Source organism: Balaenoptera acutorostrata, chromosome 4 (assembly GCF_949987535.1).
Source record: "Balaenoptera acutorostrata chromosome 4, mBalAcu1.1, whole genome shotgun sequence".
NCBI classification, from domain to species: Eukaryota; Metazoa; Chordata; class Mammalia; order Artiodactyla; family Balaenopteridae; genus Balaenoptera; species Balaenoptera acutorostrata.
This window is the reverse complement of record NC_080067.1, coordinates 145,100,551-145,127,243: the sequence shown is the minus strand read 5'-3', so window position 1 is coordinate 145,127,243 and position 26,693 is coordinate 145,100,551. Positions and strand designations below refer to the sequence as shown.

Below are 26,693 nucleotides of genomic sequence, written 5' to 3'. Positions count from 1 at the left end.
AACACAACATTGTAAATCACTATACTTCATATACTTCACTATGCTTCATATATATATATATACATATATATATGGGAGAACATTTTCATAAATAGCTAAGTTCTTTGTATTCAATTGCAAGATAATCTGCTTTATGAGAAAAAATAACTTTAATAGCAATTAACAACCAACTTATCTAAGCCAGGTGATAAAATTGGATTCCATATATATATATGAAGCAATCATAATTTGAAAAATTTGCCCACATGTTAGCTGGAAAAACATACTAAAAAATTAGGTTTTAATTTCCATTGGCTGGTTTTTTTGGTTTATTTTAACTTCTAACAGTCTTTTCAAACAAATGTTGAGAGATTTAAAGATGTTTGTTAAAACACCTCCCCTCCTGATCATGACATTCATTAGAAGGTGAATCAGACATTTTTCCCCCAGTGGTACAAGAGACACATTTTCCTAAGCAGAAAAATCAGGGCATGGTCAGACAAAGGAGTTTACAAGAAAAGCTTTGCAAAGTTAGTATTGTTCTTAAAAATTCAGGCTCTCTGGTTGCTGTAATCTGGGAGTTACCTTCAAGCACTTTTGGAAACTGTACTAACTCTATAAGGCAATTAGTGGGCCATATAATGCCCTGAGATGGTAAACTGTTTAAAACAGCATCTACAGGTAGTGTATTAGTATCCTAGGGCCCCCGTGAAAATAACCACAAACTGGGGGCTTAAAACATCAGAAATTTATTCTCTCAGAGTTTAGGAGGCCTGAAGTCCAAAATCAAGGTGTCAGCAGGGCTGGTTCTGGAGGTTCTGAAAGAGAATCCACTCCATGCCTCTCTCCCAGCTCCAGGTGTTTTCGTACAATCCTTACCTTCCTGGGGCTGTAGCAACATCACTTCCATCTCTGCCTCTGTCTTCACATCACCTTCTTCTCTGAGTCTCTGTCTGTCCTTTTTGGTCTCTTATAAGGATGCTCTCCTTGGATTTAGGGTCTATACTAATCTAATCCAGTCTCATCTCAATCCTTACCTTAATTACATCTGCAAAGACCCTATTTCCAAACAAGGTCACATTCTGAGGTTCCAGGTGGGCTTGGGGGCCGCTCTTCAGGTAGGGAGGAGACAAAGTAGGTTTCAAGGTGGATCTTCTCTTCTGCACTGTTTCTTGCCCATTAGAAGAGCAAGGCGCTACTCATTGGTAAAGCCTAATGACTGAAGTGCTGATGCTGGGATTCTTACATTCATGCTTAGGTAGAAATCACTCGGGTGTCAGTACCATATTGGAAAGTGTAATGCAGTTAGTTTCATTGAAAAAAACATACAACTGCACAGCATAGATGTCAACCATCCCGTCGTTCCATCCAGTATGATGATCAAAACAAAAATCAGTGTCAGGCAAAGTGTTTACTCTGCAACCGTTTCAGTTTCACAAGATACTGAGTTTGATGTTGTGGTTTCCCTGATCTCATCGTTTTCCTTGGTAAATGTCAAGAAGTGCAACAAGGTTAGGGCAGCCCACACGAGCTCATCAGAGTCACGTGGGGACTTGGGCAGCAAGTCACCCTCCTCCTATCTGCTCAGTCTAGACTAATGGTTGGGTGTGCTGTTCACATCTTATAAAAAAATGATTCCTGTGGCTTTTTTCATAATGTCCTCGAGTTGAAACTGCACTGTTCTAAGGCATAAAATGGCGTCATAAACTGTGTGACTGTCAGGCGCTATGATTTCTTTTTTTGTCTTTGGTCTGTATATCTGCCGAGGTTATATACGTAGAGGATTTGGAACCAGAAACATGAACTGCCCCTAAACATTCTGCTTTTTTATGTCTTATGAAATGAATCTGACTGTAAGTAAAATTGAACTTCGTCTTGTCACTGACGTTGAAGCTCTGCAAGATTTTCTTGGGAAAGAAATGCAAACTTAAATGAAGAAGCAGTCAGGGACTTTGGTCGTGTTGTTTGTGTGTACCCTCATCTACCTCAAGTACACCCGATGTGCACTGTGGGGTGAAAAGTTGGCCAGCTCGAGGGACTGTAGCCCATCTCCACCTTGCCTCAGGCTAAGTCGCCAAAAAGCTCGCCGGGTGACCGGGAGAATTGGCCCAGTGGAATCCCTTGCTGGCATCAACTTGGCTGCAAATACAGAGATGGTCTGAATCCCTGTGATGCAAGAGTTGGTCCATTTGCTTTCCTCTCACAGCTCCTGCTCTGGAGGGTAAGCAGGTTTTTACCCACTCCTGGCAGGAGGAGGCACTGTGGGAAGCAAATGAATGCAAACTCAGAAAGCAAGACCCTGAGGCCGGGATATTTTGTCCTAGTTGCATAACACTTCCCGATATGACGCATACCCTCTACCATGTCACTCTCTCATGCTGTTAATAGAGGCTGGTCCAGAGACCAGCATGGGTGAGATTTACCCTGGAGACTCAGCTTTGCTGTGTACATGCAAACACAGCCCTGAGGCCTGGTACATCGTGACTTATCCACCGGAAAAAGAGAAACCAGGTTCAAAGGAGAGCTAAGATGCAATGTTAAGATGAACTATTTTGAGAGCTGTCTTTGGTCATCGTGAAGACTGGATTAAAATCTTGGAGAGAGAAATTTGCTTAGAACATGCTAAATGAATCTTTTCCTTTTTTCCTTCTATTATTTTCTAATTATTTTTAAAAATCTGAGTTACAGTCACACTAGCAGAGAGGTTAGTTACATAGAACATCTGTCCCTCATATTACTTTGTATATGTACTTAAATATTTTTCTTGTTTAAACGCCATAAGTGTGGTATATTATTCACCCACATTGGTTTGTCACCAGTTCGAAGGTTCAGGGGCCTTCTCCTTTATCTATTCATTGTTAATATCCTGGATACAAACAACCCAATGGCCTAGTATAAACTGATGCTAAAGAGAGCTGTTGCCTGAGAGATGAGTTAAATGATGTCAGAGATTTCTCTTCAGTGTCATAAAAATTATTTTCAATTGTAGGTGGTAGATTTCCTAGCCACTTCGTAATTTACATGGGCTGGCTTGGTTAGCTCAATCACTTACAGCATATGCTGATAAAGGCAAGATCACAGGTTTATGCCCCATGAAAGCTAATAACTTCTCAGAGATAAAAAAAAAAAAAATCTCCCTTTGGTGACCACAAGCTGCATCACTCATGCAAATGCCGGCATTGGTTGGAAGAGAGGAATTGAGTGCAAGCGAGGGGCCAGCTCCGTGCAAATATTCCTCCTGTTGGACAAAAGAAATAGAAAAGGAAAAAAAACACTCAAATTGTGTTTCTCCTTGCAGACATGTGTTCCTGCATGAAAGGAACTCTGTCCAACTCCCTTAAAGCTAGAGATTTTATTGAAAAATGCCCCTAGTGATTTTTCACGCTAATAACCTCAATTTGAGCAAACTGAGCCCAAAGTTACCTGAGTTATCAGCGCAGTCCTGACCCACCTGCGCCCTGGACTTTGTCATCACTGCACATCTGCAGAAAGAGGCCATTTATGTGGAATTCAAATCTGGTTGTTTAGTCTACAAGGAGGGGGGGGGAAGGATTCTGTCTCTTTAATGTTTATAACGGTTGGACAGAGCTTGTCGGGTGAAGGTTAATTGCTCTCCAGTTGAAGCAGTTGTGTGCCCAGATGGGTTATCAGGGCTGAACACTCGTTACAAGATTAATCTCATTTCCGACAAGACTTCCCTTTCCTTCAACTGATTTTTGCCCAGCCATTGGCGCTGTCATCGGCCGTTAAAAGAAGGGTGGATTACTCTGGGATATTCACGCTGGTATGCAGCGAAACAATGCAGAGCGGTGTCATATCTCAGGGAACATCTTTAGGAGAACACATTTCAGGGGGCGTTACGAAGGCCGAGGCTCATAAACAGTGGGGACAATCGAACCCCTTACACCCGGGCTCCAGTGAAAAGGCGCAACGTCCGTGCAGCTGCTCCCCGCGCCCCCGCAGGACCCTGCTCCTAGGAGGGATGCCGAGTGACACTTAGGGCTTTGTTTGCTGCTGAAGATGTTAAAACAGTTATGATCAGGTCTTCATTCTTAAGGCGCCCACCTAAGTGGTGAGGAGTTCTGTTTGCTGCGTCCACACTGAATTCTGGGGCAGTGGACACTTCATTTAATTCCTGTGCACATTTCAAGCTTCCGTTTAATTTCTGGGATTTCGTAGACATTGTCTTCACGTATGTGCCTAGAAACAGTAGGCAGATTTTAGTTTACTGTGACAGGTAGCTTCATGACTTCTGGTTTGTCTCAAGAAATTCCTCCAAGAAGGAGCATGGCAAAAGAGCAGTGTCATCTTATCCCTTTGCGTTTGGCTTGTGGGCATCACCTCATCCGTGTATTCTGATGAGCTCCTGGGTACCCACCGTGGCTCTGGGTGCTGTGGGGGCGTGAAGCAGGGCGGCAGGCTCACACGGTGCTCTTGGTCCAGTGGGGACGGGGAGGTCTGACAGATGGAACACAGCGGAACAGTGATGATGTATCAGGAGGTGGGAAGTGTGGGCCACAAACAGGAGAGAGCGTGCTGGCAGGGGCGACAGGGGCTCTGGCCTGGACTCGGTGGCTGGGGAAGGCTGTCAGGCAGAGATGCAAAGGGAGTGTGCGGACAAGGGCTGGATATCCTGGGGAAGTGTCGTGGGCTGAGTGGAGCAGCAAGGGCAAAGGCCCTGAGGCAGGGTCGGGCTTGGGTGTCTGGGAGCAGTGACCGAACTTGGGCAGCTGGAAGGCGGAGCCTGTGTACAGGCGGTGGGCATCACGCCTCTTGTAAAGTGATTTCTCAGAGGACGCGCGAAGAAGAGCATCCTACCTAAAGAAGAGGTCCACCTGCTTCAGTTGTGGTCAGGTTCTGTCTTGTACCAGGTCCCTCTCCATTAGGTGTGAAAAGATGGGAACGCCATGGGGTACCAGTGAAGTGGGGGCACCCTTTTCAGGAGCGCAGAGTTAAAGGCATGAAGGAAAAGTTAAATGATCTAGGTTACCTTCCCTTCTTCTTACATGGCATCTCTGATACATTGTCTCTTTTCACTGGCTGGGCTAGTTTTCAATACTCTCTTGTTTCTTGCATTTCAAAGTGCCTTTGCAGCCGCTTCAGTTCCAGGCTATTTGATGCAGCGTGTTCAGTGGTTAAACACATGCCCTTTGGAATCTGGCAGCTGCTAGAACTCTGGTGTTTACTAGCCATGTGCTCTAGGTAGCTTATTTAATCAGGTGAGCCTCAGTTTCCACATCTTTAAAATGGGATCATGGTAGCTCCTACTTTAAAAAGCTAACATGCAGGTTAGAGGCATGAATTCACACAGGCGCTTGTCATAGTGAGAGCCACGATTTGATCATCCATTAAAGTTGTTATGAAGATCCAGCATCGTCTGTTTCCCTTATTTAGAGCCATCTGTTTCGCTGAGAAAAGGGAGCATAAATTGTTTATAACTGAATCACTTTGTTGTACACCCGAAACTAACACAACACTGTTAATCAGCTATACTCCAATATAAAATAAAAGGTTTTTTAAAAAGGGAGCATAAATTATCATTAAGTCTAGAGATACTTTTGTTGGTTGGAGACTTCTTGTCACAATGTTTTCTCCCCAAAAAAAAGTCAGCTGAGCTGAGTTTTTCATTTCACCCTGTTTGTTGTTGCTGTCGTTGTAGTTCTGTAAATAAGGGATGCATAGTTACTACCTTCCAAACAGCCAGGAATCTCATGGGTTTTCAGTGGTTTTTTAAGAGTAAGTGCTTTATCTGTCCCACAAACCATCACGTGGCTTAATGAGATTTTTAAACCCACAAGGAGCACATGATATTCAGGGTGAAAAGCTGAGGCAGAGAAGAGAGAGAAGTTTGCATCATTGGGCCACTGTCTCTTTGGGGCCTCTGACAGTCTGTGGCACTGGGGGGCAGGGGGCGGGGACCCAGCAGGCTCTGATGCGGGAGGTCACGTGAGGCAAACAGAAGATGCTGTAGCCAGGGATGCTCAGCCAACATGCCCACTCTGTGGTCCTGAGCACCTGTGAAGGTTGCACCGAATGGTGTTTGAGTTTGCATGTGCTGCCTTATTTCTTGGCTTTCCTCCTGATAAATTCTTCATTTTCCATTTGAGAATTCTTCTAAGGAATACACAAGCAGTGAGTGCCTTGGGTGGGGGGAGGGTTGAGAGGACAGAGGAAATTCTCAGGCATGACCATTTTTGTCCGTGGATTCCAGGACCAGCAATGGGTCTTAACTCTTACGCCATGGATGACTCATACGTGGGCAAGAACTGCCCCTCCCAGATTTCTCTGCTGTTTATGGGAAGGCCTTGAAAGATAGACTTACTGATGAGCAAACTTTTAACCATTTTTCTTTAGTCCCACACTCATGCCAATCTGAGGAAAGAAATCATTAGGCTTATCTTTCCAACTTACTTCCTCCTTTGATGTCATATATATGTATAAATAAATATAAATAAAATAAGTATACCTGTTTACATCCAAACTCACCCACTTTACATAGGCAGAATGTAAGTGAACTTTAAAATAATATCTGTACCATACATTTAAATATGTCATTCCACAAAGTAATAATATCCCCACACTACATCTCCCTCACCCACCTTGACTATTTTCTCTTGGCCACCAAGTGAAAGATATTTCCTCCTTGGCATTTATAAATGCTCCTGAATTTTTAACACTCCCAAACTTGAGGCAATTTCCCATACTTCAACATAGGCTTAAGTTTGAATCATTACAATTTCACCGCTCGCTGGTATCTAAAATAATTGTTTTCTTATTTAAAGTATTCTTCAAAAAAGGAGAGAGAGAAAGATTTTTATATATAGAATTAAGTGTAGCATCATGTTCATATAAAAAAAAAAATGGGCTCAGTCTCCCAAAGAACAATGAACAGCTGAACAAGATAAACTAAGGGATTTACTAAAGATAAATGATTTCACCCAACCCTCGCCTGCCTAGACAGTGTGTGAGTGATGTCAAGACGGGGTTGAAGTGATTGGAAATCAAACTTGGGAAATTGCTCGACGTGGCTGAGTTCAGTACAGAGTGTGCTTTTAGTGCCTGTGTTGTACCTGTGGCTTACGAAGTCTGAGTTATGAACGTACATCTCAGAGGCGACTGGCACCTCCTTACTTATGCTGAGCAGCCTGGGGTGCACACAGAGGGAGAAAATTCAGCTCCCTGTAGGTGTCAGCTCATGGGTTCAGAGCCCCCTGAAATGGCTGCAGCCCCAGGGTCAGGACCTCGTTCCTTCCCGCTAAGAAGGTCCAACACCTGCATCTCTGGCCGCTGCTCCTGGAGCCTCGGGACGTGGGCCCACAGCTCATCCTCGTGGATCACGGGCGTGGTACGTGCCCTGCAGTGGGTCCCCCTCCCCCTTTTGGTGTCATCTTTCCAAAACACAGACTTGGCTGCTCACCTGCAGAAGACCCCTTTCCAGCTCCCCATCACAAGTGACAAAGGCCACGCTGCTTGGCGTGGCAGACAGGCCCATTTGAGTCTCAGCCCAAGGGCACTCTGTGTTCCACTACCTGCAACCCTGGGGCCATGTTTAGGGTTCTCCAACGTGGTGGGGACTTCCGGGCCGTGCTCACGTGTGCCGGCAAAGCCCTACCCATCCTCCGAGGCCCAGCCCCAATGTCATTTCACTGTGAGGCTGCTTTCTTTATTCATTCCCATCCTGCCTAAGACGTGCTTAAAAAAATGGCCCCTTGACTATAGGATGGTTTGAATACCACCATTACACAAGGAGCAGCGCCCAGAGGTATGAATTCCAGTCCTGGTCATTCTCCTTCGCTGTAGCAAAGAACTTCTCATCTTTATTAGGAGGGGTTTGGAGTGGAAGATGGGGAGCTCGTTCATTTGCTATGCTGGGTTATTGAAAAACGGCACCCTGACCTAGGTTTCCATGGGATCTGTCCAGCCATTTTTATGAGCAGAGGCACAGTGGGGCTACCGCTATCCAAGGTCACCCCTATTAGCCCCCTTTGGGGATTCATCCTGAGGCTTAGCCTCATTTCAGGATGTACTTCCCGCTGCCTCTTCCAACGCTCACGTGGTGTAATGAGCCCGCTGTCTTTCATTCTGTGCAGAACAAACACAGGAAAGTTCCTGGAATTGGCCATGATTGTGGCATGTGATCTGTATATATGACCACTTCTTGAATAAATATAGTCACCAGGGAAAGAAGGTATAGAGTAAGGGTAACAAAGACCATCTAAAAATGACACACAATCCCCAAATTATTTCTACTTTATTAAAAAAGTTTTTGAGATAATTTTAAATTTATAGAAGAGTTGTAAAGATAGTACAGAGAGATCCCATATCCCCTTCGGCCTCCCCTTGTGTTAACATTTTCCATAACCAGGGCACAATGGTCAAAACTGAGAAACTAACATCAGTACAGTATTACTGTCTAGGAGTCAGCAAACTCAGCTCAAAGGCCAAATCCAACCCACTGCCCATTTAAAAAAATTTTTTATTGGAGTATAGTTGATTTACAATGTTAGTTTCAGGTGTATAGCAAAGTGAATCTGTTATACACATACATATATCCACTCTTTTTTAGATTCTTTTCCCATGTAGGTTATTACAGAGTATTGAGTAGAATTCCCTGTGCTCTGCAGTAGGTCCTTATTAGTTAACTATTTTATATATAGTAGTGTGTATATGTCAATCCCAGTCTCCCAATTTATCCCTCCCCCCTTCCCTCCTGGTAACCATAAGTTTATTTTCTACATCTATGACTCTATTTCTGTTTTGTAAATAAGTTCGTTTGGACCATATTTTTAGATTCCACATATAAGCGATATCATATATTTGTCTTTGTTTGACTTACTTCACTCACTATGACAATCTCTACGTCCATCCATGTTGCTGCAAATGGCATTATTTTGTTCACCACTGCCCATTTTTGTATGTAAGTTTTACTGGAATATAGTCACGACTATTTGCTGATGTGTGTTTTGGGCCACTTTTGCCCTACAGGGGCAGGGTTAAGTAGTTTCAAAGTTGAGAACATGGCCTACAAAGAGAAAAACTTTTACTATCTGCCTCTTTATAGAAAAAAAAATTGCCACCTCCTCCTTTTAAAAAAACTGCACACTTTATCCAAATTCTCCCAATTTTCCGCTGATGTTCCCTTTCTGATCTAGGAAGCTGCATTGCATTTTCTTGTCATATCTCTTTATATAAGACAGTTTCAAGTTCTTTCCTTGTCTTTCATGACCTTGATGTTTCTGAAGAGTACTGCTCAGGTATTTTGTACAGTGTCCCTCATTGGGGGTTTGTCATGCCGAGGCAGAGGTTATAGATTCTTAGGAAGAAAATACCACAGAGCTTACGCGCCCATCTCGTTGCATCACAGCGGGCGGTGCATGACATCGCTGTGTCTTCTTGCTGGAAATATTGACCTGTATCCCTTGGTGAAGGTGGTGTCTGCCATTTTTCTTCACCACAAGGTCACTGCTTTCCCCCTTTCCATGCTTTATTTCTTAGAAGCAAGTTACTAAGTTCAGCCCACACTCAAGGGGAGGGGAATTAAGCTCCATCTCCTGGAGGGGGAAGTATCAAAGATTTTTGTGGACGTGCATGAACGTAACAACAGTTATTAATAAATATTTTGAAGGAGATACTTTGAGGACATTCAGATATCCTGTTTCTCCTTAAAGTATCGCCCACTAATTCGAGCCCCGTCAGTACATCTTGCCTACAGCAATTTGGACTGTGTGAGTCCGAGGGTGGTCTTCTATTTCCCTCACTCCTTCTATGTTTAGTATTTGGGATTCTTCTGTAAAGAAGAGTTGTCTCTTCTCCCCCATATATTCACTTAATTCCATCACTTATTTAGATCAGAAGAGGCATTTGATATTTATCTGATTCTTTGGGTTATAATCCAGTACTCTCATTATTTATTTTGTTGCTGAACTTGTCCAGGCTTTGGCCATTGGACCCTCCCCCCTTCTTTCTTTCTCTCCCTCTCTCTCTCTTTCTCTCTGCCTCTCTCAATCGTAAGTTCATTGGTTCCTCTGCCCTTTTGACATATCTTGGCCTCTTTCTTTTTACTTTGTTGAGAACTTCCTTCATTTCATTTTGCAGTACATTTTTTTGTAGACTGTTCTGTGCTCAGGAAACATGCTACACTTCAAGATCCCACCTCAGAAGGGAGGAGACAGTTGTGCAGGTCCTGGGCCGCCCCCCCAGCCCCGCTCCCCATCTGTGTCTGCTTTCTGCCTGGTGCTGGGTCTGTAGGCAGGGCGCTGGGGGGTCAGCACAAGGAGCCCAGTTCAAGAGTGGAGATGGGGCTGCAAAACTTATTTCCTTTGGACCCTATGGGGGCTCTTCAAAATGGAAACAGTCCACACCAAGACCTGGCAGAGAAACTTACATAGTCTTGCAGCGCGGAGCTCAAGGCTGGCCCATGGGCAGTCATTTCCTTCTTCAGGAAAAAGAGAAACGAACTTAGGAGCTGCGACTTCTTTCCTCCCCCCGCCACTGCGATTTAGGAATGCCTTTTTCAGAACGTTCATTTTCTTTCTTTTCCCTCCTGAGCGGCAGTTGCATCCCCCGCATCTTAGGACTCCAGCTCTCTGAGGGGCCCTGCACAGGCTGCTTAGCTCAGAGGGGGTACCGGACAGCAGCATCTTACGTGGGCGCCTCACCAAACTCACCACTAAGGTGACACGTCTCTATGGGAGGGTCAGAGCGTTAGAAGTTCACAGGCAACAGACTCACAAGCAAACTTTTGCAACACAACCCATGTATTTATCTATAAACTAGATATCATGAAATCTCCCCTCTGTCAAATAGGGAGTGGTTAAGAGGATCGAATGAGATGATGATCAAAACGTGTTTATTAAACTGTAAAGCGCTCATCATATAATCCAGTAAACAACTGTGCATAATGGCTAATCCATTTCATAGCTCATTAGAACATCGTGTGTTATATGAGCACCTGAAGGTGGCCTGTAATAGTACCTCACGTCATTCATGCCTTCATTCTACAGACATTCAGTGCCTGGGATTTGCCGGGAGTTGTTCAGGTTCTGGAAAAACAAGTCTTCGCTCTCCTGGGTTTTACATTCTTGTGTATCTAGTGTTTCAGATAATAATCAAATACACAAATGTACATTTTACACTAATCATACATGCTAGGCAATCAAAGAAGGCAGGCAAAAGAGAATGATAGGGAGAAGGGTGGTTTTGGAAGGAGAATCAAGTGATCTGTTCTGAGCCTGTTAGGTCTGAGGTGCTTTTTATTGTCTTTTTTCTCTTTTTTAAGTATAGTTGATTTACAGTGTTGTGTTAGTTTCAGGTGTCCAGCACAGTGATTCTTTTTCAGATTCTTTTTCCTTATAGGTTATTACAAAATATTGAATATAGTTTCCAGTGCTATACAATAGAACATATATATATATAAACTATAATTCAAAAAGATACGTGCACCCCAATGTTCATAGCAGGACTATTTACAATAACCAAGACATGGAAGCAACCTAAATGTCCATCGACAGATGAATGAGTAAAGAAGATGTGGTATATATGTACAATGGAATACTACTCAGCCATAAAAAAGAATGAAATAATGCCATTTGCAGCAACATGGATGCAATTAGAGATTATCATACTAAGTGAAGTAAGTCACACAGAGAAAGACAAATATCGTATGATACTGCTTACATGAAGTGCTTTTTAGACATTGAAAAACTAGCCCAATCCCTCTTTTCCTCAATAGGTTTATTGAATACTACTATTTCCAAGTGTAATCAGAAAAGGAATTGATTTTCTTCATTAACAGATAGATGGGGCTTTGAATCATATTCATTCTTTCAGGCTAATGAATTCTCAGAATTTTTTATCTTAATGTTCAAATTCAGGAAAAGAGGAATTAAACAAAATTAAACAATCAATGATGCTAAACTCTTTTTCTTTAACTTGTAGAAAACTAATTATAGCTTGGTCATTGAGTAATTTTATTATCAGCTTAGGATCTTTAATTAGGTTTAATACTCATGATGAAGGTGTGGCCAGTTTACTCGGAGAAGTAAGATGGGATAAGCATAAAGGCTTAATGTGATTGGATATATCCAGAAAGAATGAGACTTTGGCCTCTAATGATTCTAGAAATTTATCATCCTTTGATGAGCTCTGTAGGTATTGCCCTTCTCAACAGGAGGCACTGTTGGAATTTTGGGCCAACAGTCTTCTTGGATTATGTAGAACTAAACCATATTTTGAAGGTGTCCTCGGCTCTGCCCACTGACTGCCAGATGCTCCCTCCATGGCCATGACAACCCAAAAGGCTCCACATATTCCCAAACAGCCTCCTGCCTGGAGATAAGAGGCATTTTGCCTTTAGCTGAGAACCCAGATGCAGTCATTTCTGTAAGAGCTTTCTTTGTTTTCCCTTATTCTAATATTTCAATCAAGTGACGGAACTGTTTACCCGCTTTCATCACTGAATCTCATAATCTAATTTTAGCCTTCATACAAATGAACATATTTATAAAAAATTCTCTGATGTTTATGTATCGTTCACTGGCCTCCACTATGGTGAACTAAGCTGCACTATATAAAGCAGAGTATACAAGCTGATTATAAGCTTGTAATATATACGCTCAATATATAAAGCAGAGAGTCGATATAGGATGCAGGGTATTCTACCTGGAGTACAGAGAAGCAGCATCAATTTCTGCAGGTTTGCCAATAGCATCGCCTTGACTAGCTCGTCGTCCAGTCTTACGAGACAGTTTACAAAGCGTCTTCCACTTTAGCCTTTCTTGTTTGTACTTGGTGTAGACTATTCTACTGTCACTGTGGGGGGATTTTAATAGACTCTTAGGCAAAGAAACAAATAGAATTTAATGGTGACAAAGTGGATTATACTTTTCATTTTTCCTTTTTTTAGGTTCTGAAAGCTGGGTCAATTTCATTTGGTTCCTGGTACAAGGTTTTGCTTAGGAAGCTGTTTGACAAATGTAATTATGAGATGTATATGTGGTAGAAAAGAGACAGCACTGTAGAGTGAGGACAGGTTTTACTATTTCTGGATCCCCTCAGCTAACCAGCATGTTAATGTCCAATGTGTATTGGGTAAGGTCATTGGAATTGTGACAGGAAAAGAGACTTTTTCTACTGTATGAATAGAAATAATTTTGAGAAAAAATCCTACAACTTTGGTAGACTAGACAAAGCTATGGACCAGGATAGAGAATCCCCGATATTCCTTTCTTTCTGCCAGTTATCCATCACATTCACTTGTGCAAGTTAGCTCACCTACAGGAATTTTCATTCAATCAACTCTAAATAACAACCACAGTAATAGTGGAGAACACTTATACAGTACTTATTATATGCCAGACATTGTATTAAGTGTTTTGTTGATCAGAACAGATAAGACAGGGGCAGTCATTATCCACATTTCACAGCTAAGGACACAGCTACAGAGAGGTTAAGTAACCAAGGAGGGCTGCATTCATTCCGTGCCTGGGGATACAGAAGTGAATTTGATACCTCCCTGCCCTCCTAGAGCATACAGTTTAATAGCCTGAGACAGACAAATAAACCATGGTTATGCAATCAAGTTGTTCACAAATTGTAAACATCTGTATGCAATACACATGATAAAATTAAAAAGACAAATTCCTGGGGAAATCTTTGTACCAGATATTTCAAGTGTTAATACCCATAATGTATAAAGATTATATTAGATCCAAATGAGATTGTGTATGTGCACATACGCCGTACAGCAGGAGGGAATATAAGAAGTTATAATTCCTACCCCAATGTTGCCTTACTAACACAAACATAAGCCTGTACACATTTCCTTTTTCAAGTAAAAGCAAGACATACTTACAAGCTGCCTATAAATTCAGTTTTTCACTCAGTTTAGTTGAAAATAAACATGAAAAATAATTTGTCATAAAATGTGTCTCTTACAAATTAATATTGCCTAAAAGATATTAAAAGGAAACATTTCACAATATATCCTAAAAAGAAAGAGAATAGCCCAGAGCAATAAAATAAAATGATTCTGGGGGGAAGATGCAATTAATTATGTTCATATGTAGTCATTCATTTTTCTAGGACGGCAGGATCTTCCAAAGCAATAGAGCCCAGCTCACAAAGATGACGCGTATGAGCATTTGTGGCTGATTTTTTAATAAAATAACAGCATACAAATGGCAGGTGGATAGAACTGTTAGATCTTCTCGTAAGAGATGTTGAAATTGTATCACAGTGCACAGCACAAAGTAATGAGTCAGCACATGTTTGATGAGTGAATCAATTAGTTCATGAGTGAGAAGTATAATATTAAAAACAAGTATGTCCAAAGTCTGAAGAGGAGGTTGAACTTCACAGATTTCTTAGATTCTCTGACTGAAACTATTCTTGGTAGAAAAGCTTCTATAATGGAAACTTCAGTTCCATCAGAGGTCTCGGGGAGCTATGATCTGATTGGACAAGGGCCTGGGGGTGTGGTCTTCACGTCACATTTTCTTCGTGAGGACCCTGCATTTGTCCAGAGAGCTGGTTTATTTGGGGTGGCTTCATGGGGTGTGAAGTGAACCAAAGACTCTGCAAGGCTCCCTTTGAGCTACAGTTGACAAAGGGAAATCTAGAATGTTGCATCCCTGCCTCTGCTGTGGTGTATGTTTTAGCATCATTAACTGTGCTGATTAGGGTGGCCAGAACTTCAAAGTCGTTCCGTGATTCTTGTGAAAAAAGTCTTTAGGAACTGAGGCCAATGCTATGGGAATTTTGCAAAGCTTTGCTTGTCTCAAATTTAATTTTTGCTTTTAGAAAACAATTAAGTTCACAGTATCCTTGCCATGTTAACCCCAATTTCCACCCCCTCCACCTCCATATCCAGGGAAGCACTTGTGTTTTCCATTGCCCAGAGCTTCAGAGCATCTTAACAGGCCAACGGGAGAGAAGAAGTCAGGCAGGTGGACCATTCCCAGTTAGGAGAGAAGCACTGCTGATGAACTGACCAGTGGGGGATGAGGAAGGTACAGATGCACGTAAAGAACAAATCTCATCCACACACAGGCTATCCCTGGCTCTCCACCAACAGACCTTTCCCCTGAAGCACAGATAAGTCCCGATGTGGATGGAGAGGAGGAGTTTCACCTTTTCCCCCTTTCTGCACCCAGCTGCAGATCATTGGCTGATGGCCAGTGAGATGTTTTAAGACGGCAGGAAGCTGGAGGGAGAAAGATAAAGATTCCAGTACCTCCCAGAGTGGGTGACAGGCCACGGCATGACTGACTCGTGTTGGGCGTGCATGTGGCCCGTGGTCATGGATGACACACTGGCACACACACACTGCAAGTGTGCTTTACATTTTGTTAACCAGGCTGATTTCTACATCACCTGCCAGGAAAGCAAACTTTTTTTTTTTGGTATGCAGATTTCACTTGGAATTAACCAAGTGATTGTGTGATTTGCATATGTACTGCTTTTCCCCTGTTTGAGCCGTGAGATGGTAACTACTGAGTAATTCTTGGAAGCCCTAAAGTCAAGGTGCAAATTAATGGATTTCTATCTGGCCTCAGATCCAAGTCCTTTGAAGGTGGCGATTTGATGAGAGCACATTGTCAGTTACAGAACCCGTCTCTGTGTGCCTGTTGGGGGTTCCTTCTTCTTATTTTCACGTCTCAAATCTCAACACACTTCCTCCTGAACTCCTTCCTCCCCTGCTCCTCCAACCCCACAGATACACCTGCCCCGCTGCATCTAACTTGTTAGTATAACGCACTTGTTCTTTGAAAATGTGTGTTTCTTTTTTTTTTTTAACATCTTTTTTGCAGTATAATTGCTTTACAATGGTGTGTTAAGTTTCCGCTGTATAACAAAGTGAATCAGTTATACATATACATATATCCCCATATCTCCTCTCTCTTGTGTCTCCCTCCCACCCTCCTTATCCCACCCCTCTAGGTGGTCACAAAGCACCGAGCTGATCTCCCTGTGCTATGCAGCTGCTTCCCACTAGCTATCTATTTTACATTTGGTAGTGTATTTATGTTCATACCACTCTCTTACTTCGTCCCAGCTTACCCTTCCCCCTCCCCGTATCCTCAAGTCCATTCTCTACATCTGCGTCTTTATTCCTGTCCTGTCCCTAGGTTCTTCATAACTAGAAAATGTGTGTTTTGTTTTGTTTTGTTTTGTTTTTAATTTATTTATTTTTTGGCTGTGTTAGGTCTTAGTTTTTCTGTGCGAGGGCTTTCTCAAGTTGCGGCAAGCGGGGGCCACTCTTCATCGCGGTGTGCGGGCCTCTCACTATCGCGGCCTCTCTTGTTGCGGAGCACAGGCTCCAGATGCGCAGGCTCAGTAGTTGTGGCTCACGGGCCCAGTTGCTCCACAGCATGTGGGATCTTCCCAGACCAGGGCTCGAACCCGTGTCCCCTGCATTGGCAGGCAGATTCTCAACAACTGCACCACCAGGGAAGCCCAAAATGTGTGTTTCTGATTTCACATTTTGATGTCCGACTGCTTGTTGGGAAACAGTATCATGTATAGAAGATCTGGGGCCAGCTTGGAGGAGAGAGGGTTGTTCGGGGCAACAGCACAAGAAGCCAGTTCATTCCCTCCAGTGCACATGCCGGGAGTGTGCTTATTTCCTTGGAAACATTTGTAGCACAAGAATTCTACAGTAATGTGTTCTTGCTCATGAACTTGAGCTGTGATATGTTTTTTTCTGCTTTCATTTGTCTGGTCTTTCTCTTAACTACAAAGTGGGACCTCATCCAGATAAAGAACAAGGTCCTTAACTCAAGTGACTTGAATCCCAAGATTGAATCCTGATTCCCAGCAGCCCATCCAAATGTTTCTTGAATTAGTAGAATAGGAGGATTTTCCCACCAAGTCAAAATGATGTAGGTCGTGCCTTGCCAAGTTAACCTGCCTCTTCTGGTTGATCGGAAGTTATCTTCATTGCTCAGGTCACTAACAAGTGAATGCAGAAATAGTTTACAAGAATAACAAACTGTAGACCCCTCTTTGCAGGATGTATGAGTTTCTAGGGGCCAGAAGATGTTGGGAAATCGATCGGATTTTATTTTAGGGCAGGAGAGTGACACAGTAGGATTTTTGTTCCAATAGAGAAGGGAGAGTATCTCTCCCTCCCTCCCCTCATTCTTTCCTTTCCTCCTTCCTACTTTCCTTCCTCCCTCCATCATCCAAGCAGTAGACAAACTCAGCACCACACTTAGCACCTACATACTAAGAATTTATGCAATAGATACTCAGTGTGTGTGTGTCACTTTTACAGACACTGGTGAAACATCACTGAAAAACACACCCCTGCCCTCGTGGAGCCTGCATTCCCCCAGTCCTGATGCATCTTCTGTTCTCCCAGGTGTTTTGTCCTTCTATTAAAGTGATTACAGTCTGTCTAGAATAATAGACTTTGAGGATGATCCATCTTATATCACTACCGCCAGTGCCCACCCTAGTTGCTTTGCACATGGTGGGTACCCAACTACTTGTCATTTGAATCAGATACCTTGGAGAAATGGTTTTAAAATGAGATAGCTATGTGCAGTCCCTAGCAAGGATATAAACAGGGAGGATCTCCCAAGTATAAGAGACAAGTTTAAAAATTAAAACAACCTGGTCATTAAAAAAAAAAAAAAGGAGAGTGGTCCTTAGCATTAATTGAAGAGTGCCACCTGTGCATCCAGAGATGCACCAGGTGTGCCAAAATGGGGTCGCTGGGGGATGGGCAGGGAGTCTGCCTGGGCCCTGCAGCCCCTCGCCCGCAGGACCAGTTTCCCAAGCTGGCTCGGATCCAAAGCACAGCCAGCTTGGTAGTGGGCAGGTGGTCTTCAGTCTCCGCTGATTTCCTGCTGGTCTGGGGTCCCTCATGGACCTCCTCTCGTTTTGCCAAGAGGCACGCCACTTTCAAGAAGGCTCAGCTGGAAATAGATGTTTGTAGGTAGTTTGTAGCTAGGCGGGGGTGAGCAACCTGCTTCTTTAGTAGATTCTGTCCAGTGTTAAGGGGTCTGGGGCCAACACTTGGCAGATCAGTTGAGATGCAAAAAAATGCTGATCCCTCCAACTCTTGGTGTTTTAAGTTCTTATGTTCCAAATTGAACACATCACTAGGTCGAGATCAGCTTTTCTTTTTTTCTTAATGAGAACTCTCTGTTGTCAACCTAAGGGGATGGCCAACAAACTTCCTTTTTTGTGGCACTTAGCTACTAAAAATATGTTCCTTATAAAGCGTCTTATCACCCTAAGACTGTGGGTTACTTCAGAGAAGAAAGATTAGGTCCTAGCCAGTTTACCTCTGAACAGCAGTGGTCCTCAAACTTGTGGTCTCAGTATCCTTGACACCCTGAAAAATGCCTCAGGACACTAAAGGGCAGTGGTTGATATGGGTTGTATCTGTTGATGTTTACTGAATTAGAAATAAAAATTGAGATGTTCTTAAAATATTTATTAATGAATTCATTTCAAAATAACAGTAATAAACCCATTATATGTTAATTTAAATAACACATGGCTATGAAAAATCACTCTATTTTCCAAAAAGATATTTAGTAAGAAGAGTCACATTGTTTTACATTTTTGCAAATCTCTTCAATGTCTGGCTTAACAGCTGATAGCTGGATTCTCATATCTGCCCCTGCAGTCAATCTGTTGTACTATCACATGTCCTGTAGCTTCTGGAAAATTTCACCTGTGAGAGGATGAGCCGGGAAGATGCAAATAATGTCCTAGCACGTCGTGAAAACTGTCGAGCAGCAGATTCCCTGGAAGGGTCTTGGGACCCCAGGGGGTTCCTGGAACACACTTTGAGAACCACTGACTTATTGTTCTTATTCTGGTACCTGGCACTGTGCTAGGCAGTGAATTAAATGGACACATTCTCTTGGGATTCCCTGGTGGTCCAGTGGTTAGGACTCTGCGCTTTCACTGCTGGGGCCCCAGTTCAATCCCTGATCGGGGAACTAGGATCCCACAAGCCACACAGCAGCCCCCCGAAGAAAATGGACACATGCTCTGCCCTGTTAAGGGTTGAATTGTGTGCCCCTAAATTCATATGTGGGAGTCCTAACCCCCAGAACCTCAGAATGTGATCGTGTTTGGAGATCAGGTCTTTACAGAGGTAATCCAGATGAGTTCGTGAGGTGGGGCCTGACACCAATATGGCCATGTCCTTATAAAAAGGGGAAATTTGGACGCAGATATGGACATGCATAGAGGGAAGACTTTGTGAAGGCCCTGGGAGAAGACAGCCATCTACAAGCTAGGGAGGGAGGCCTGGAGCAGCTCATGGCCCTCAGAAGGAACCAACCCTGCCCACACTTTGATTTTGGATTTCTGGCCTCCAGAGCTGTGAGAGAATGAGTTTCTGTTGGTTAAGCCCCCCTAGTCTGTGGTATTTGGCTTCGCAGCCCTAGAAAACTAATACACGGACTATACACTGAATGTTGAGATTGGATTCGGAGATGGCTACGAGGCCTATGTTGATGACTTGAGAAAATTCCGCAGCAGAAGGGAAGTCGCCCTTTATTAACCAGGAGGCACTTTCCACCAGATAGAGCTCGGAGAATTAGGGTTCTCCACCGGCAAGGACAATAAACAGTTCTTCTAAATGCCTCCTTCCTGAAGCAAGCTTATCATTGTGTTTAAAGAGGACATACCTGGTCATCTGCATCCCTGCTCAAGCCCTGAAACTTTCAGTCCAGCATGGCGGGGGTGGGGGCAGCAGGAAGTGATGTTCTGGCCTGTCATTTGCCACCAGAGCTGCCACAACCTGCGGGCCTCACACAGCTGACTTCGGAGCAGGGGATCCCTTTGGTGCTGTGTTTCCTCTTGATTCCAGAGGTAGGGCTCCCTGAGGCTGCCCGTTAGAGTGGTGGGGGCAGAGGAGCCTCAGGGAGGTATTTCCTGTCTGTGCAAAACCTTTTAACAGCGGTCATGGCCATTTACAGGCTCTCTGAATGAAAAACACATATTCTGAATTCCCACAGTGTCTCTGTATGATGACGAACAGGATCCCCCATTGCGTGGGGAGCAAAGGATGGCCGTAACATTTTGTGAGGTGTGGCTTTTGGTGTGCACGTGGTGGGCACGATACATGCATGCAAGTCACATTGAGCTTGGAAAATATTGGGCTGGCCAGAAAGTTCGTTGTGTTAGTGAATCCAATGTTCAATACAATTCTTGGTGAAAATGAAAAATGTCTTTTATTTTTACTTAAAACCGAACGAACATTTTGGCCAACCCAATAATAAAACTCACTGTATAGCACAGGGAACTCTGCTCAGTGTTATGGGGTAGCCTGGATGGGAGGGGATACAAGTATATGTAGGGCTGAGTCCCTTTGCTGTGCACCTCAAACTATCACAACATTGTTAATCGGCTGTACTCCAGTATAAAATAAGAAGTTAAAAAAAAAGAAAATAATAAAACTCAAAAGATAGAAAGTATTTTCTTTGCAGAGCCCATACGAGGTGGAAAATATTAGTATATCTTAGGAAAGAAGACAATCCCTGGGCTTTTAGCCAAGACATCTAGAGAGGCTCCCATTTCACTCCCAGTACCGCCCAGGTCCTGCCAACGACCCCCAGCCTCAACTTGCTCACCTCCTTGTCCACTGCTAGCACTTCCTGCCCCTCCTCTCCTGTGACAATACTTCCTCCTTGGCTGTTCCTGATCCCTGTGTTCCACCCTCAAACCCACCCTCAAACCACCTCTGGCCTTGTTCTGTTATCGCTGGGCCTCCTTCAAGTTTGCTCAGGGCTCGCCTCCTCCAAGAAGACCTCCCTGACTACTCTAATTAAAAACAGTAGTCTGCCCTCTCCTCCTCCTCCTCCTCACCCAACCCTGCCTTTTCTTTCTTTTGGGAAACTTACCACCTTCTCACCCAGTTCTCCACACTTAAATGTGCCTGCCATTCGCCTTGTGAATCTTGTTGAATAGGGTTTTGATTCAGTAGCTCTGGGGTGGGGCCTGGGATTCTGCTTTTCTGACAAAGTCCCAGGTGATGCTGGTGCTGCTGGTCCAAGGATCAGACCTTGAAAAGCAAGGTTCTGATTCACAGTTCTTTACACCTTGTTTTAATTTTTAAATTAAAGTGTCCCTGTGCTTGCAAATAGTGATCAGTGCAAGTCTACCGGACTAGAAGACAGGACAGCAAATCATCTTTTGTACTAAGTAAGTTGCCCTTTTAAGTAGGTGTGCCCCATGTGACCCCACCCCATAAGGCTCATTATGCAAATTAGATGGGTGGGTGACAGGAAACTCCACCCCCTCGGAAAGGAGATACATCTGCACAGACCCCTCACCTGTCCAGCAGCTCTCTTGGTGCCTGTACATGTACATGACACTGCACACAGTTCTGAGCCCTGGAAACTTCCTCTTTCTCCTGGAAAAGGTGGGTAGACATGGACATTCATGGTTCTGCTTCCTCCCTGGGGATTCAGCGTAATAAGTAAAGAGGTACAAGTAAAGAGGCAATCTAAAAACCGAAGTTTAGACCCTGGGGTAGATATCATGAAGATCTTCAGGCCACCAAGCTTTTCTGCAGGTTAGAGTGGTTTTGGTAGGAACGGATCTACAGATTTTTAAAGAGACCAATTTACAGAGGGGCTCAGGAGAGCCTCGTTGCGTATGATATATGTATGCGTAGTTTGAAATTGTTGGACGAGTTTACAGTGCATAATTCAAACGTATTAGGTTTTGAGATCAACACTCCCAGAGTTGTAAAAATCAGGTCTCGCTGGCAACCAGCTTGTTGGTGCATGAAAAGTGTTCTGATGACGGGGCCCTCCCTCGTGCCCTGAACTACATGATAGGCGGAGATTGAGCTCAGCGCAGAGCGGGAACAAAGGGCATGATACCCTAGCTCCTGGGTCCCCTTCCTGCGCAGCCGCCAGCACGGATTTATGTGCTGGAAGATCTGGTGCAAAGCACAGGCTTAGCCTCCCAGCGCCAGGGACAGAGGCGTCATCATTCGTGGAGCCGAAGTGAGAGTTGGCAGGGCTGGACCCTCACCGTGGGTGAGCTCTCGGCTCCTTCCACAGTGGGAGCTGGCGTCTAAGAAAAAGAAAATGTTCGTGTTCGTGTCTGCTTTATACGTTGCGTGGCCCTTGACAACAGTTACTTGGGAATGAGGATGGAAGGGAGAGGAAGGAGGTCCCTGGAGCACCTTGGGAAAAGTGAGGGCTTCTTACATATGCTCCCTCCCCCTACGAGAGGCCCAGTCTCTGTAAGACTTTCTGTATTTTATTGTTGCTGATGTGTTTTCTGAACAGACCCAGAGTTCCCGTGCAGGAGATTAGGTCCTAATGGCAGTTGAAGACATGAAATGAGCTCTCAGAGTCTTGACTGCCCTCCCACCACGAGCGTGGAAGAAGTTATCCAGAGGAAATTAAAACCCAGGGCAGCCTGGAAAGAGCCCACAGTTCACTTTGAACCTGAACTCGTAGGAACTTTCGGCAGCTCCCCAGGTGATAGGTTTTCCCCTTAGGCACGTAGCTGCTCAAAGATGGAGAAGGTGGGGCCTGTGGTTTGGCCCCGGCAGGAAGAGAATGTCACTAGTTAAATACAATAGATTTCATCTTGATGCAAGGAGGGACCTCAGGAAACATCAGGAGACCAGACCCTCATCTAACAGATGAGGAGGCCGTGGCGGCAGGGCACGAAGCACAGGGAGGAGCAGCTGCATCTCACACCAGTCACCCTGCGTTCCTGTTGCTCCTTTTAAATTCCCACGTGCCCATCCCGACACTTGCAGAGCGCGTCTGGTACTGTGCACCCACGTGGGGGGGACCGCATCACTTAATAAACTTAAGGCCTCCCTCTTTTACGGGGAAGTTTGAGTTGGAAGTTTGAAGGCACGAGATAGGTACCTGATGCAACGGGGCTGAACCAGCCGCAGGCCTGGGGGCGGAGGCCAGCACATCTGCTGCTGCTATCTTCTGCTTGCCAGCGTTTCCCAGTGTGCCAAAATTTTCTCATGAATAAAATTCTTGGAATTTTCTCGAAAACAGTGAATCCATGTGTCAGAGATTCATGGGTGAGACACATTCCAGATGTGCAGTGCACTGTATTTTTAGCGTCTGAATGTATGTTTTGAAAAGGCCAAGCACAGAGCTGCCTGTTTTCATGGAGCTCCTGGAGGTGAGCGGTATGATGTACCATCTCTCCCTTGGGGTTTAGAGAGGGCTGTTCCAATAGAGGAAAACTGCCAATGACTTTGTCACCCTGTGGGTGTGGCGGTGCCCTTCTGAGGGTCCTCTGTGCCTCTTGGAACCTGAATCACTTGCAGCCCAGCCTGGGCGAGTGAGCTTCAGAAATCAGAAGAGTAAAAGAGTTCCGTGAGCTTCTTAGCAAGACTGTCATAGAATCACTTCCTTGTCCAAGTTTGTTAAAAATCTCATGAGGTTTTAGGGAAAGTTAAGATGAAAAGCATCATGGATCCCACATCCTGGAAGAGAAGACTTTTTTGGGGAGTTTGAGGAACATCAGCTGTGTGCCGTGTGCAGTTTTAGGGAAACGAATGGGAATTGTGTTATGAGAACGTGGTGTATTCATTCATCCATTCATCCCTTCATCTATTCATCCATTCATCCACTCATTTTATAGAGAACAACAGCATGCCAGGGAACGTACCAGCTGTTGAGGCCACAGTTTTCAACAGGGAATCCAGATCCCTTCCCACACAAAACTTACATTTAATTGACATCCAACAAAACTAATGTAGAATTGCAACCAAAAACCCATGTACAAACTGGACCGGGAGCCATAAAGGCTAAATCACGTTGGACTAAATGCTCTCGACAATAAAAGCAAAGATGCCAGCTCATCTTTCTCCCCATGTTAGATAAAGATATCTGACTTTTAAATTTAGTACTTAACAAAGAATGAGTGACTAATGGCATACAAGAGACGATATACTTTTCCTGGCATGTGGCTTGTTAGAAGAATAGGACTTGAAACGGATAGTCCAAACCATTGTCTTGAACCACGTGGAGAACTTGGGTCAGTCACATCAACTTTCTAGGATGGGATAATAGTTGAAATGCAACATTAAGGCTTATAAAACCTTTTACATACACTAGCTCATTTGGCCCATTGGGAGCCCTGGTTGGGATTGGGGCAGCTGTTATCAACATCACCTTCATAGTTGAAGAAATTGAGACTCAAGCAAGGATAAGGCAGCAGGACTTAAACTTGAATATGCGAGTGTGCCAGGTTCACCTGGGGATGATGTTATGAAATGGATTCTGATTCAGCAGGGCTGCAGACACGCAGACTCTGCATCTGTAACAAGCCCTCAGCAGCTCATGTGGGACTAAATTTGGAGCAGAGTGGGGTTGTGGAAGTCCCAGGGTGACCCAGTGACCAAGGGCAGCTTCCACCTCAGGTCTTTGGAGCCCCAATCCAGTGCCACCATGCTCTACCGTGCTGTCTACGACATTTTGGTGCATCTCCATTGTTTATCCTAAATTTGGTGATCAAAGTGAAAAGCAGATCATCTTTTCATCTCAAATGAATTATTTCAAATGAGATACAAATAAGATGAAGGCTTTTGATGAATATTCTCTGAGTGTCACGTGATGGCAGTGATTAGAAAAACACGAACAAGTATGGAAAGTCAGGAGTAGAATCCGCCCCCCACAAAACCAAGAGGGTGCAGAAGGATCTGAAGGGGGTAGTGACTGCATTCTTTGCACTCATTCCGACTTAAAACACACAAACAGGATGTTTCCACACATGTTTTTACACTTTTTTATTCATCTCTAAAGAAGGAAAGAAGCCTATGGGGGGAAAATGTGTTTCTTTGTAGGAAAACAAAGAAGCTATTAACATCACTTATACATTGTTTCTTTTGTTTTTTCAAAAATGACTTTACTGAGGCTTGATTGACATACTAAAAAGCTGTACAGTATTTAATGTTTATAACTTAATGAGTTTGGAGATAAGTATCTACATATGAAACCATCACCACAATCAATGCCATAAACATATCCATCACCTACGAAAGCTTCCTCCTTCCCTCTTTATTTTATATATTTTTTGTGATAAGAACACTTAACATAAGATCTACTCTCTTAGCAAATTTGTGAGTATATGATACAGAATTGTTAACTATAGCAGGATGCTGTGCTATAGAACCCAGGGACTTAACTCATCTTGCATGCCTGAACCCTTGTACCCTCTGATTGCCAGGCTGAATATTCCTATCTCACCCTCCTTTCAAATGTTTCAAAGAGCATCTGCATAGAACTGAGAAAGTAAACAGAAGGGTTGTTTTAAAATTATGTTTGTTGGGTTTCTAATTTTTTGAGGTTCATTTAAATATAGTTCTCCTTATGTGGAACCTAACTATTCTCTCCTTGACATTTTTCTACAATGCTCCAATCTCCGCAAGAGTTCTAGGATTTGTGCTTAGCCATTGAATGCTTCTCTCCTTGCTTTGCTAATGTTCATTTTCTAGTAAGTCTTATTTATTTCATATGTTGCCTAACGACGCAGAGTCCCTAGTTCAAGCCTACGTAGATTTCAGGTAAAACCCTGCAATAATGTGTTCCAGGATCATATGACTGAGGATATAGTGCCAGGGCGATTAGCTTCCAAACTCCTGGTCACTGGGTGCACACTTCATCTCACAAGTATATTTTCCTTTGTTCTGATGTGAAAAAAGTTTTTGGACCTATAGCATTATGATGGGGCTTTCATATAATTTCATGACTTAGTTCTGTGGTTAATAGGAGCATCAACAAAATGTGATGTTAAGAAGCTATTTGGATGCTAGGGACACACACACACACACACACACACACACACACACACACACAATCCTGCCCTGGAAATGCTCATATCTTCATAAAGGCAGCAGTTGGGGAGAAGTATGTGAGCAAGAGAATTCCCAGGACTGGCTACGCTGCTCAGAGCCAAGGAGAAATCCGGTGAGTTCAGAGCAGGGAAATTCGTCTGAAGGTCATAAGGAGACTGGTTTCCAGATCAGTCTTTTCTTGAAGGGATTTGCTGAGGGGAGGAAAACACCTTCGAGTTTGAGAAAGAAATAAATCAAGGCAAAAAGGGAAGAATCCTGGTTTTCTACATCATTTAGGCAACATCTTCCCTAGGGGGTCTGCTGACCAATAAGGACTGTGTACAGGTCCTCTAAAGTGCTCGATGAGCAAAGATAGTAAGGATGGAGAGATAGATGGATATATATATGTGTATTATGTGTGTATGTAAATGTCTATATGAATAGGTATGCATGTATGTAAATATGCACATATATGTATATGTATGTATATGAATATACATGTATGTGTGTATGAATATGTATGTGTATGTAAATATGTGTGTGTATATGAATATGCATGTGTGTACAAATATGTATGTGTGTATGTGTATATTTGAATATGTGTGTATGAATATGTGTATGACTATATGTGTCTGTATGTATATGAATATGCATGTGTGTATGAATATGTATGTGTATGAATATATGTCTATGTTTATGTATGCATGTATGTACATATGTATGTGCATGTACATATGAATATGCATGTATGTGTGTGAATATATGTATATGAATATATTTAAGTGTGTATGTATGTATAGGCATGTATATGGAAATTCACATATGTGTGTATGACTATGTATATGTATGTATATGTGTATGTGTGTGTGAACATGCATATATATGTGTATGAATATGTATGTGTATGCATGTATAT

The 26,693-nt window shown here is 43.4% G+C and overlaps 1 protein-coding gene across 8 annotated transcripts in view; it reads left to right on the top strand.

Annotated features, from left to right (window-relative positions):
- The window catches only part of ERG (ETS transcription factor ERG), a 277,144-nt gene that overhangs the window by 181,317 nt on the left and 69,134 nt on the right, over positions 1–26,693 (top strand). The gene's annotated exons all lie outside the window — the stretch shown is intronic.